Source organism: Platalea leucorodia (genome assembly GCF_965183815.1).
Source record: "Platalea leucorodia genome assembly, chromosome: 1".
Classification (NCBI taxonomy): domain Eukaryota; kingdom Metazoa; phylum Chordata; class Aves; order Pelecaniformes; family Threskiornithidae; genus Platalea; species Platalea leucorodia.
Genome location: NC_138823.1, coordinates 156915121 through 156928747, shown reverse-complemented (window position 1 = coordinate 156928747; position 13627 = coordinate 156915121).

Genomic DNA, 13627 nt, shown 5'->3' with positions numbered 1-13627 from the left:
GCTCTTCTTCTCATAGATTATAAAACAATTTTCTGTTTCTATATGTTTTTGCTTTTGGATGCAGTTTTGATTCTCTCCTCAATTATGTTGGAGATCTGTGAAGAAAATTACATGAAAAATTTCAGGCCACCAGATGAATGATTTGCAAAGCTATGGGTATCGAATGTTTCTAGTTATACAAGGCATATATTGTATAAGGCGTAATAGTGAGCTGGGATAAAAGTTGAAAGATAATAACTTAAATATTGAAGACTTGAAAAATAAGCAAATATCCTCTATAGAAACATATTTGTGGCATCTTTGATTCCATTTTTTTGGGAAAAATGTACACCTTGACTGATATTAACATTTTGATGATCTGGACAAGGGGATCAAGTGCACCCTCAGTAAGTTTGCAGATGACACCAAGTTGGGTGGAAGTGTCGATCTGCTGGAGGGTAGGAAGGCCCTGCAGAGGGACCTGGACAGGCTGGATCGTTGGGCCGGGGCCAAGTGCATGACATTCAACAAGGCTCAGTGCCGGGTCCTGCACTTCGGTCACAACAACCCCATGCAACGCTACAGGCAGGGGGAGGAGTGGCTGGAGAGCGGCCTGGCAGAAAAGGACCTGGGGGTACTGGTTAACAGCTGCCTGAACATGAGCCAGCAGTGTGCCCAGGTGGCCAAGAGGGCCAATGGCATCCTGGCCTGTATCAGGAATAGTGTGGCCAGCAGGACCAGGGAGGTGATAGTGCCCCTGTGCTCGGCGCTGGTGAGGCCGCACCTCGAGTACTGTGTTCAGTTTTGGGCCCCTCACTACAAGAAGGACATCGAGGTGCTGGAGCGTGGCCAGAGAAGGGCAACAAAGCTGGTGAAGGGTCTGGAGCACAAGTCTGATGGGGAGCGGCTGAGGGAGCTGGGGTTGTTTAGCCTGGAGAAGAGGAGGCTGAGGGGAGACCTTATTGCTCTCTACAACTGCCTGAAAGGAGGTTGTAGCGAGGTGGGGGTTGGTCTCTTCTCCCTAGTAACAAGTGATAGGATGAGAGGAAACAGCCTCAAGCTGCGCCAGGGGAAGTTTAGGTTGGATATTAGGAAAAAACTTCTTCACCGAAAGGGCAGTCAGGCACTGGAACAGGCTGTCCAGGGAAGTGGCTGAGTCCCCATCCCTGGAGGTATTTAAAAGACGGGTAGATGTGGTGCTTAGGGACATGGTTTAGTGGTGGACTTGGCAGTGCTGGGTTAATGGTTGGGCTTGATGATCTAAGGTCTTTTCCAACCTAAACAATTCTATGATTCTATGATTTTATTTAGCCATTAGTCAATTTAGCATCAGATAGACTTTTTAGTATGACCCGCCCATCGTAACAGAGTATTATGTACAAAATGACCAAACGTATAACTCGGCAGGTGTCTCTTTTTTGAAGTTTATTCAGGCCAAATGAAACATTAATTACAAAAAATGTGGTTCTAAAGCAACACTTCCCTGAATCTAGCGTTAGTCATATCACTAAATATTATGGCGTGTTATTAACATAGAACACAATTTAAATCACAGAGCTCTCCGAAATCTTCAATTTACTTGGACAAATGTGGTTTTCTGCTTTAACTCTGCATCAGCTATCTCTCTGTGACACAGAAATGCAGAAGAGTTTTTAAAAGACAATTCATCAGAAGTGTATCTGTTCAATTATAGGGATAATGAAGATCCTTTAGCTCTTATTCATGGGCATATATTCCTCAATTGATAAAGAAACACATCTGAAAATGGTAAAACTTAGTAATGAAGAGTTATCAGATTCTGTGCTCACTTTTCTTGAATGTCCATTTGAGCTTGGAAACTGTAGTGCTAATTGGTTATAGAGATATTCCATTCTCATTGTATAAATGACTGTACAGTGTTGAAGGACAGGGAAATTGGAGTCCTCACCTTGTCTTTTACAGAAGTGGATGTATTCAGATGATAGGTGCGTCATTAAATGTGTGCTGGGTGTGCATCCTACTCAAACCTGTATTTACACACAAGTATCTGAATTAGTATAGGGCAGAAGGAGGTTTTTTGCTAAGTCTCTGTCATGCTTTATCAGAGTACATGGCTCCAAGCAGGCGGAAAGGAGTGTTCACTGTTTGATTAGTATTTGTAGCTCCTGCCTGGTTAATGGCATCATCCAGGCTGAGAAATGCAGGTTTTTAAATCATCCACAGGTTGAGCAGGGCCAAGCACTTGGTGGCGATGGATTAACTCTGGAGCTGAAGCTATGCTGATGCCCATATTGCCCTAACAGTCATAGGTGCCCATGAAACAAGGATGTCTGATCTGCTTATAAGAGAATGAGTTTCTGTATCACTACAGTTTTCAGCCCAGTGCATCAAGATAAACCAAAATTGAACTACTATAAATCAGAAAAGATACACTGAGATGAAAGTACAACTATCTGGGTGTACCAGGCTGAGAGCTGTGGCCACCCCTGAGTGTGCCAGACTTTGGGAGTGGAATGACCTGTAAAAGGAGTGGAGGAAACCCCCACAAATGGTGACTGCTACAGATGTCTCACTGTAACCTACTGACATGTGTTAGACGTCTAAACTGGGGATGCTTAGGTCGGTGTGGAAATCACTGTGCACCTCAGGGTACACATAGAGACAGTATCATTTAAGCAGAGTTTTTGTGCAGTCTCAATTCTAACTTCCCCTTCAGTGTAAGAGAGGAAATAGAAATTTCTCTTAAAAGCAAAAGCAAACCCGGTTTATACTATAGGAAGCATGAATAGCAAGCTCCAGCGGGCTGTTTACTAAGCTAAATGCAACACTGGAAAATTCAGTGCATCAGAGAAATAACATAGCTTTTCTCTCCTGGTGGCAGGCAGCCGTGATTGTTGTTACTGGCATCGTCAGCTAACACTGACTTTGGACACAAACTTAATATCATTCATCCTTTTGGTATTACAATAGATGGATAAAATCACCATGAGAACTACCCAGTAGTGAAAAACACGTTTATACTGTTTTTTTTCTCTCCGCAATACAGCTAGGTCAGTTTTGATTTAGGTCTGTGGGACTGGGAGCATATCTGGTAGCTTCTGTGAAATGTGTGGGTGGTTCAGTGTTTACTGGACAAATATATGCATCAGAAAATATTCCGCCTTATTGCCAGGCTCCCTGGCAAAGGCCAGTGCCTGGTAGCAAAAACATGAGCCCAGGTGAGACAAATGCTATATGACCTATGCATCTAAGAGATCTTTTCTTCACAACTAGCTTCCTAGCACAGAAGCAAAGTGTTTCCCTCCAGCCTTCTGTGCCTATTCTGTGTCTGGAGAGAGGACAGCTCTGAGAGTACGGCTGTGAAATTTGAATAGGACATGAACTGTGCAAGTGCATGTCCTGTACATCTAAACCCTGATTTTCAATAGACAGTGATTTTTTAAAAAGCTTAATGCTGCCTTTGATGCCTTTTGCACTTCTGGCCCCTCTTCTCCTGTATGTTGCACAGTAATAGCACATTTTGGTGTAATATGGATAATATGTGCAGTCATATGTTCCTGATTTTCATCAAATTGAGTAATAAATGGGGGTATCCTGCAGAGATAATGCAAATTATCTTTTTAAATTAATGGTAAAAGTGATCTTGTGTCTGAGGAAGTGTATCCTTGGATCCTATGAAGTGAGGTGGGTGGCAGACAGAGATGAGCTGGAGCTCAGTGGGGAGGAGTGTGTGGGATAACGGTGGGTGATGTCCCGAGACAGCACAGCAGGACTGATAGTCCCAGGAGATCCAGAGGAGGTCTTGCTGAGAGGCCAGTAGGAAACCTACGTGTTGATACATGGTCCAGCCTGGAGGCTGGATGACACGCCGGCAAATAATCCAAGAGGAACTGAGGCAAAATGGATGAATGTGAACTGCCTCGCTTCATAGACCACCAGGGAAAGAAAGGCCTTGTACGCCCCTGCTGATAATCCAGCTTGTGAGAGACAGACCTGAACCAATGGTATGTAAGTAGATGGAGGTTATAAACATGAAAAAGAATCCTGAATAGGATCAAATAGAAAGTTAAAATTATTTGAAGTGCAGTCTTTTTACTGAGAAATATAAATTGCATTGAGAACCAGGAAGGGGAAAGAGAGAAATGAAGCATGCAGTTTTTTCTTTAATTGAAAAGCATATAATTTTCAAAAATAAACAGAGTGGTATAAAAAATACTTTGCTTCTCCTGACTTTGTGACTAGTACTGTTACCTCTTTTGCTCATCAACTTTCTTCTTTAAACTCCCAGCATCTTGTTTTATAATTAAATTGTAAGCTCTTCAGGGCAGAAGCTATATTCAGATATGGAGCAGTAAACACCCTGCAGCAATAAATACTTACCCTGATTGGCACCACTGAGCAATATAAACACTATGTGAATAATGAGAAAGCCTGAGAGATGCCGAGTCCTGGATAAACACTGTTCCTTTCCAGCGGCTTACATTATAGTTAAATTAACTCTAGCAGTATACAAAACCATGTCAGCTCATCGGCTAAAGGCAGGCTGGATATTTCTTGGAGGTATGGAAAGCCATGAAGAGTTGGGTAGGCCCCATGATGTCCTCTGGGAGGAAGGATGCTCTGGGGAGAAGCTGATTTGGAACTTGGAGCCAAACTTCCCACCCTGTGGGAAGGAAAAAAATTGTCAGACAGTCCTCTTCTTATGTGACATTCAGGGGGGCATTTATCTCATGGATTAAATGTCTGTGTGTGAGATATATCCAAACTCCCATCATAGGCAGTGAAACCTGGAGAGCTATCCAGCTGACTGATTCAGTTGCCCACATACATTTGTCTAGTGCCATTTTAGATGCCCTGGGATAGGCCCCAACTTCCAGCTGCCACTTCAGAAGGAGAAAGGTCACGTTTAATATTTGGCAATTCTATGTAAATGTCTTGGATACCACAGGCAAAGCTGGCACTAGACATCTAAGCTTAGCAAACTGGTTTGTGTGCTGAGAGGTCTGCTTTAGGGTGAGGTGGGCAGATCTCTGGACTCCACTGACTGTAACGAAAGCTTGGACATCCAATTCACATGTGGATACCTACCAGGTGTCTTAATCTGCAAGGTGAATCTTAGTGTCCTTTAAGATGTGCCCCAAGGCAAGACTTATCTTAGTGTCCTTTAAGATAATATATAAAAAATTGATTAATGCTAACATTGTGAATGTGCTTTAATCTCCTTTTTAAAAATCAGAGGTCTTAAAATGAGCCGAAGTTGCATGTGAGAATGTAGGCTTCAGATCTGCTCTGAGTAAGCGTGCCCCCTCTGAACAGATGAATGAATCCAGCGCACATTGGATAGGGACACCTGAGCTGGCTCAGCACCAGAAGCAGTCTGGTGATGCTGGTGTGATACTGGTGTGATACCAGGCAGGCTAGCCAGTCGTGCTGAGAGGCAGGGCAGAATTAGCTCACGTGCAGAACCACTGGCCTTGCATTGTACGCTGACTTGTGCAGAGGGCTGTACAGAGAATACATCTTCTCAGATGTTACTGGAGATACGTTATGCATCTCCGTATTTTTTTCCTTCTGCTTAATTTTACTTTTTTTCTCAGAAGGTGTCTCCTCCTGAGTGTGTGAATTTACTGCAGCAAGAACTCTCTTTCGCTTATATGTTTATACAACGCAAACACAAGGGGCACCTAGTCTCTGACAAGGACACTGTGGCAAAACAAATCAAAAATACAGATAGAAAGCCAAAGTGCAGAGAGAGGTTGTGCGCCAAAGATGACACAGGCCCTCTGAGACAAGGCTGAGGTCTTCTGAGGTTTGATTCAATACCTCAACTAAAAAAATTTTCACTTCCATGCATGATATTTTATATATATATATATATATATATCTCAAAACCTGGTATTTGGGTAGTGCCTGAAAGTTGCTGGGTTTTCTAGATGCAGGCAAATGGAGAAAAGAAACAGTCCTTGACCACAAGGGACTACAGCGTGAGGTGTAGTTGGACAAAGGAAATGAGAAGAGTATTCAGCATCACAGGTATGTTGCCTGAGTGTAGGAGCAGGACAGATGGACTGACTGTGTCTGTATTCCCAGATGTTCTCAAAGTGAGCAGGAACTGACTACTACTAAGAGTTTTTATCTGAAAGTCAGTACCAGTATGTTTTTTCACCTCATATAAACAAAGAAAAAGAAGGGTTTGTTCTGCTTCACTGGAGCAAAAAAAATAACACAATAGACTTCCATTCAGGCACACAAATAGCAACTGTCCTGTGACTTCTGTATTTAAATGGGTATCCATGGAGAGATCTGCATAGCTTTCGTTAGATGGCTGTGGAACGGGGCTGTGGTTCACACTGCAGACAGGAAAGAAAAGGCGGCTGAAAAATTCCCCTTAGAATGAATGAATGAATGAATGAATGAATAAATGCAGTAAGATATCAAGTCGCTATTGCATCACACTGCAAAAAATGATGCTTGTGTTCTCCACCACTGCTTTACGATCCCTCTGCTCTGCTTTTCCAGGCCCATTCAAATCAAATGCTAGTCTGTACTCGTAGGCAAGTACAAGACCAACAGATGGTACATAAATAGGTGTAAAAACTGCAGCGTGACAAGGGGCTTCCTTCCCAGGCTACATTTCTTGTTTGCTTTCTTCTTTCTTTGTTAGTAGTTGGGATTAGTAATCTGCTCCATGACACAGGTGCCTGTGTCAGACCCCTCCAGGGTCTTGCCTGGCTCAGAGCACACAGGGATGACCTGGTGCTGCGAGTACCAATGCAGGTGTCTGCTGTGCAAGTGGCCTCTAGCAGCAAAAGGGCAAGAGAAGCTGGGGGCAATACTGTCGGACTTCTTGAATTGCCTGGTTTTGGGGGAGAGTGGCAGACCTGCCTAAAATTTAGGGTACTACCGATATGTCATCAAGGCTGTTTATATCAGGGATCCGTGAAATAAAAATGAAAATCAACTAAAGAAGTCTGAGGTAATGAACGATGACTTCCTGGTGTTGGAATAATTATTCCAATTGTTCACAGCAAGGATCAGCTGTTCTGCCAAAAACGGGCTTTAAAAAATTGTGCATGGAACCCCAAAATAGGCCAAAACTGGGTTAAGGAGTGAAATACGAAAATATTACCTTTGAGTTGTTCTTGATATTCTACATTAAAATACTGAGGGTTCACACTTATCTGTACATGTATCAGCTAGAAACATTTTAAAATGTCATATTCTGGTAGTAGTTGAATGTAAAAAACCTTTTATAGATCGTAACATTCACCATAAAATTATTAGCAATGCTAATGCTGGATACAAATTGGAAGATCCTGATACACCAGTGATAATGCATCGAACTTCTTCCTCGAAACTAGTAGAAAAGCTGTACCTGTCTTTAAGTGAGACCCAGATCTGACCTACATATTTTCTTAAATGTTATGCCTAAGTGCTAAAAATTGAAAATATTAATAAAAATGGATTCTCTCGTTGCTGTCATCAAGGCAAAGCCCCAAAAGCTTTTGTATATACCTTTTACTATTCATTGTTGTATTTTGCTTCCATGTGAAGACTGGAAGTGGACCGATCAGTAAGCATTCCGTTTATTCAAACCAAGTCAGGAGTTAGGTGCAAAGCCCAGCTGCTACTGATGCAGCAGTCATTGAAATGTGAAAGCATGGTTAAAAAGAGCTAATTTTAAAAGTGTTTTCCTGTGGAATCCAGCCAGCTTTCGAAATCAGACTTCCACTGTCTTCAGTAAGCCATCCAAATGTTACAAAATCTGGAGATACAGCTGGGGAGTCCTGCCAACCCCCCGGTGCAGAACGATCATCTCGCATAGTTTCTCAGCTTGGCTGTCAGGGCATGCCAGGGGAGATGCGTGTGCCGTGGTGTGGTCCTGGCTTTTCTTAGGGAGCAGCAGAAGAGATGCCCCTGCTTGTGCCTCTAGGTCTGTGATCTGGAGATCACAGATCTGGCTTGGTGCAGTCTCCATGGACAGGCTGCCCCTCTATTTGTGGAGCAAGTATGGAAAAGGCAGAACTCAACAGCACTGGCAACAAGGACCAGACAGGAGGAACGAAATCAGATGTCTGGGATTCTGCGAGGAAAGGAGAGGCAGGCAAGATTTATCAGGAGGTAGAGGCAAAACAAACCAAGCAGAGGTAGATGTTTGTGCAGTCCTGAGGGAGGGTGTGGGCGTCCGCATGCATGAAGGCACAACCAAGCGGGAAGAAAGCGCAGGATGGGTTTGCGCTGGGGAGGCACAATCAGTGGCCCGGGTGGTTTTGATCTATGCTTGGGAAGCAGATGCCTGTAGAGTTAGAAGCAAACTGTTGTGGTTTCCCAATGCTCATATTTAGCATTCTAGCAAGTTGGAGCAGATGGCAGGTCTGACTACTCTGGGCCCCATTTCTGGGCAGCGGCTAGAAGCCCTTCAGGCCTCTTTGAAGAGTGGTGTGGATATGCCTGCTTAAGGAATGGCATCCTGGGATTTCCCACTCCCTTCCACTGCCTCCGTCTAGGTTTTTATACCATGCTGAGCACTCTGGAATGCATGCCCAGTGCCAGTGCCACAGGCTGGGGACACTCTGCTGGGTCGCAGTGGGTGAGCTGATGTGTCCCAAGTCATTCAACAGGAGTAATGTGGGTCTGGCTCTATGCCAGCGGAATTACTCTGCTTCTCAGGTGGAGATGTGCGACAGCAGACATATCTGGACTGTTTGAATGCCTTCCAGAAGCTACATCATCCATAAGCCCAGCTGAAGTGAATTCAGCATGCTCAAAAAGTAGGGCACAGCTGATTTCCCATCACCATTCACCTCCAGAAGCAGAGTAGAGGAAGTCTCAGAACAGCCTTGGTCACCGACTGGGAGGATCTCCCAGCCAAGGGTCACTACCAAATGCACCCACCGTCTCGGCGTGGCTGAGGGGCTGAGGTAGGCAACACCAGTTTTGTGGCTGTTCCCCTGACTGTTCCCCCTAGATAAACCAAAGTAAGTGCTCTTTTTCCTTTGCAGTTTGAGAGGACCTGCACAACGGAGGTGGAACTAGGGGCAGTCTTTGACCTTATACATGGTGCTTACACAGAAACCTACAGTCTTTGAAAGGCATTTCTAAACTTTGCTCATTAGCCTGTAGCAAAGCTCAGTGTGCAACAAAACAGCTATGCAAGTATTGTCTCCCCAAATGAGGCTTCTTAGATTCTCCAGCTATTGCTAGAAAATCCATATGATGGACTTAGCATTTATGTCTTTCACAGTCTGTTATATATATATCTATGCCTTTGGAGACAACTGAAGCAGAAATTGTCCATCATACCAGCTGTGTGGCAAATAAGCCATGCGCTTGGCTTTTGTACAGGTGTCAGGTTCACCACTGACAAAGACAGAAAGGAGGGAAGAGGCAAGAAGAATGTCAGAAGAATTGAAGAAGAGGCTGGAACCAGTCCTGGTCCATCCCCCTCTTTACCAGACTCTACATTGGGTAACCTGAACCAGCAGGTGAGGGCACTCAGTCACTGTGGGGCCTGCTCACAGTATGGGGCTTTGGCAGTTTTCAACATGTGCACCAGTAAAACTGATTTGGAAAGAAGAAAGAGATCAAAAGCAACTGAGGAGGAGAAGGCTGTCACCAGTACTAGATGAGACACAGCAAGTGAAGTAACAAGAAGATAAAATGTTGAGAAGTGCAAATGACCTATTGAAAGCTGATAAGTAGAAAATTAATTTCAGCCTCAAACCACCAGTTTACCAGGATGAAATCGGAGAATTTATCTCAGGAAAGAAGCAAAATGCTCAGAAATCCAGGTTTCAGCAGTGAAGTTCAACGTGAGCTGCAAATGCGTCAGGGAAATGGCAGGCAGATCAGCAAATAACAAATTACAGAAGTGACGTCAAGATGTAATAAAAGCCTCAGTACCCCTTTGAGATAACATTTGCTTTTACCTGGAGAGGTTCCTGAGAGGGTTGTGGGAGCTTGAAAGAAAGCACTAGCTCCAAAATTGCAAACCTCAGAAGCAGGAAGAAAATAATTGCCTCCCAAAGAAACACATAGGTAAGAAGATGCCTCCGCTGGGAGAGGTCAAGTCGGTAACAACCATGTCTTTAGTCATCACTGAAGTCCTGAAATCAGAAAGGCAGTCATGCAAGACAAAAAAGAATTGCTTTAAGGTCCGACATATTTTTTTCTCTGTATATTAAAGATGGCACCAAGCCATGAAGTATAGCTCTGACTTGGTCTCTAGATCCAGAATTCACAGAAGATTGGATTTGGGATTTCTGGGCTGGGCAAATTCATCTGGACCTCTCAGAGTTTGGGAGTGTTCAGTTCCATGGTTTATTGGCTCAGGTTTTGCTCCAGTTCAGCTAGACAGATGTATAAAATCCTCTGCAGAACTGAACCAGGAGAGGACTTGGGGCACATTAATTTTGTGCAGTCATGCACTAGCTCCGTTCATGCTCTGAAGAGCTGGGACATTGTTGTGTTGTCACTGTGCCTGTGCTCATCCTGCTTTTCAGTTGAACTTGGTAGCACTGCACGGTTGCTGCTGCTGTGGCAGCTCTATGGCTATGCATCTTTAATTATAGGGATACTAATAGTGCTCAATGCTAGTAAGCCTTTGGGGCTGGGGGCATAGATGGAAAGCTCTCTTTCCTCACCAAACCCTCCAGTCATCAGGTAATCTCATCTTGCTGGGACACACAATCCGTGCCTTGGAGACTTCATCATGGGAAGCCATAGCACAGGATGTCACAGGGGACAGGAGGAACCGCTCGCCTTCTGACCCTCTCCACTTCCTTGTGCGGGGACTCGAATCCATCAGTCATCCTGACCCAGGACCACTTTGGGCTCCTCTGATTCCTCCTGTGTATTAAAGAAAGGGAGGAATGCTGCTGGTAAGGAAGCAGGAAGGGTTGGAGGGAAAGGCAGTTTGTGTGTCCCCACAGAGGAGCGCAAGAGGGAGGAACCATGCCATCAAGGTGGCTCAGAGCGGGGCCACACTCAGCACTGCCGAGTAGGACATATGACTGGTATTACAGGTAGTACTACTAGCACTACAGGTAGTATTAGTGCCTAATAACTGTGACGTTGTTTGGTACTGTGTCCTTTTGGAGTCACGACCCTGCGGGATGTCACCTGTCACTTCTGCAAAGCTTCTGATGTGCAGCCAGGTTGTGCTCCCGCCGCCCAGTGCGTGGGCAAGCCCGCGTGCGGCTGCCTGCTCTGAGCGCAGAGGCAGCTCTGTCACTCGTGGCTTACTGACGTCATGGCAGCACACCAAAACATCCTTTTATGAATCATACTGGGATACAACTCTCCTGAAGAGCTGCAGCCCAGGCCTGCTGCCACGGGAGGTGGAATGCTGGAAGTCCTTGCATTGTGCTGGTTGCAAGAGGATCCTGAGGAGCCCTCACAGAGATTTCAGCAAGCAGAAGGGCAAAAGCTGCCATTGCTTATATACACATACACCCAGAAGTATATAAGCAATGCTGGAGGAGGGAATGTATGGGGTGGGGCAGGGAGGAAGGAAGTGGGAGAGGTGGTTGCTAGAACGGTCAGGATATGTGGATAGGAAACAGCAAAATTGGAGAGGATTTGTCTGGAGTATCCTACTTATCGATTTCTTCATTTTGGAGAAGGGCCATAAGCCTCTCTTCTAGGTGAATTTTAACTTTATTGGGTAAAGATTTTCTGTCTTTTTGATAAATTCATCCAAAACTGTCAATGAACAGCAGCAGCGCAAGTCCTGCATGTTCATAGATTCTTCATGGTTTGTTCTTACCATGGGTGGTTTCAGACACATAGGAAGGAGCTCTTTTCTATGTTCCCTCTTACCAGAAGGCTTTGTCCGGGTGTATGCAGGCTGTTTGTGTTCTTAGACAATAAGTCGCAGTGTCCAGGGATTTCAGTTGAAGGTCAAGGTCCTGTTGTGCAAGCCAGGATTATTTTTCCCAGAAGTTAGTTCCTTCCCCAAAGAACTTGCAGAGACAAAAGTCCGTGGCCCAGCTGATGGCAGGGATGCAGAAGACACTGGTGAGACATCTATAATTAGTGTAATGAGCGTCAATCAGATGACACCAGCTGCCTAACCATTGTCAGGTAGTTTTATAGGCATTACAGCAACAGCGTGATTGTAAAGAGAAATGATAGGGCTATTAAGTAGTGACTACTTTCAGGACAAGCTCATCTCAGGTTTATAGGAGATGGTATGAAATGAAATGTAGAGTAACACCGATTAGTTGGGATATATCCAAACTGCATACTGCCTTTTTATTAGAGTGCTGCGATCTCCCATCTAATGCCCGCCTAATGCCTTAATAAGGCCCTGACTCCTGTGCACAGATTCAGTATACTCATCCCCGTTTATACCTTTTCACATGCAATACAGGACTGAACAAAAATTAAACCTGGTCTTTCTAAGTCTAGCAAATACAGGCACTGGATGAATTATATTGCAAGAGGAGAGTTTTAGCCAGTGGAGTTACCTGCCATTCACAAGAAAACTTATTTTTTTTTTAATCCAAATCGTCATTGAGATGTTCTGGGAAGGTCCATCCAAGGACCCATCACAAGGGTTTCTAGAACATCTCAGCTACCCACCTCTGCTTTACATTCACTGCCACTATACAGTGAGCTAGATTTTGGGGATAGTTTTTCAGCTTGTAGTCTCTACATGCTCATTCACAATTTTTCATGGATGACTTCCTTTTCCAACACGGAGTGAACGTTCATGCACAAATTGCAGTGGGTTGAAATGTGCACTGAGCCAACTTGGAACTTCTGATTTAACAGTCCCCTAAGACATTGACCTGGAAGGGACATTTGCCTTTTTTATGTTGTATAAAACCTAAAAGAGACCAGGGGAGGGCTATGGTTTCATTATTCATGCATGATTCAGCATTCATTATTCTTTCCCCTTTGCTAAAGACCCCACAGGTGTCTTAACTCACTCTAGTCAATGGAAGTTCAATCAACACAGGCAGTAGACCACAAAGCACGAGTTGGCTGACCAGTGTTGGCGTCTAGTTTGGGGAGAGCTGAATCCCACCCTACCTAGCAAGCTGGTGGACATGCATGTTCAGTGATACATCTGCGTATGAGCTGAACAGAAACTGTGCATCAAACACTGTATTGTCAGCAGGTCAGAGAAACAAAGCGCTTTTGGAAGTTTTATCTCTGCTGCTGCTGAGCTCACTGTAGCAAGGCTATGAAGAAGCAAACTCACAGGCCATAAAAAGCTGAAAATCATGTTGTATATAACTGAAAGGTCATTTCTCTGTGTTTCAGATGAAAGGCACAGACCTGCTATAGCTAAGGCTCAGAAGGTATGAAAACTTGTGAATTTTTCATATGCCTGTTTCCAGGATTAGTACATAATTTAATTTATTCTATATGTAATATGAAAAGGTTGAAATGATGCAGCATAAAGGCATGCAAAAAGAGCCACACACTGTATCCATATATATTAATAGTTAGCTATTAATATATCATGTTACATGCTAATATGCTTTATGCTAATATTATTAGCTACAATACAAGCAATAAATACTGTTCTCTAAGGCACAGAAAATGCATGCAAAACTGAAGTCTATGTTTTAATAGATTTACTGTGCCCTTAATAGCCTGAAAGTCAGATAATCAATATACCTGACATAGTTTAAGCTACCAAGGCAAATGAAAGCTG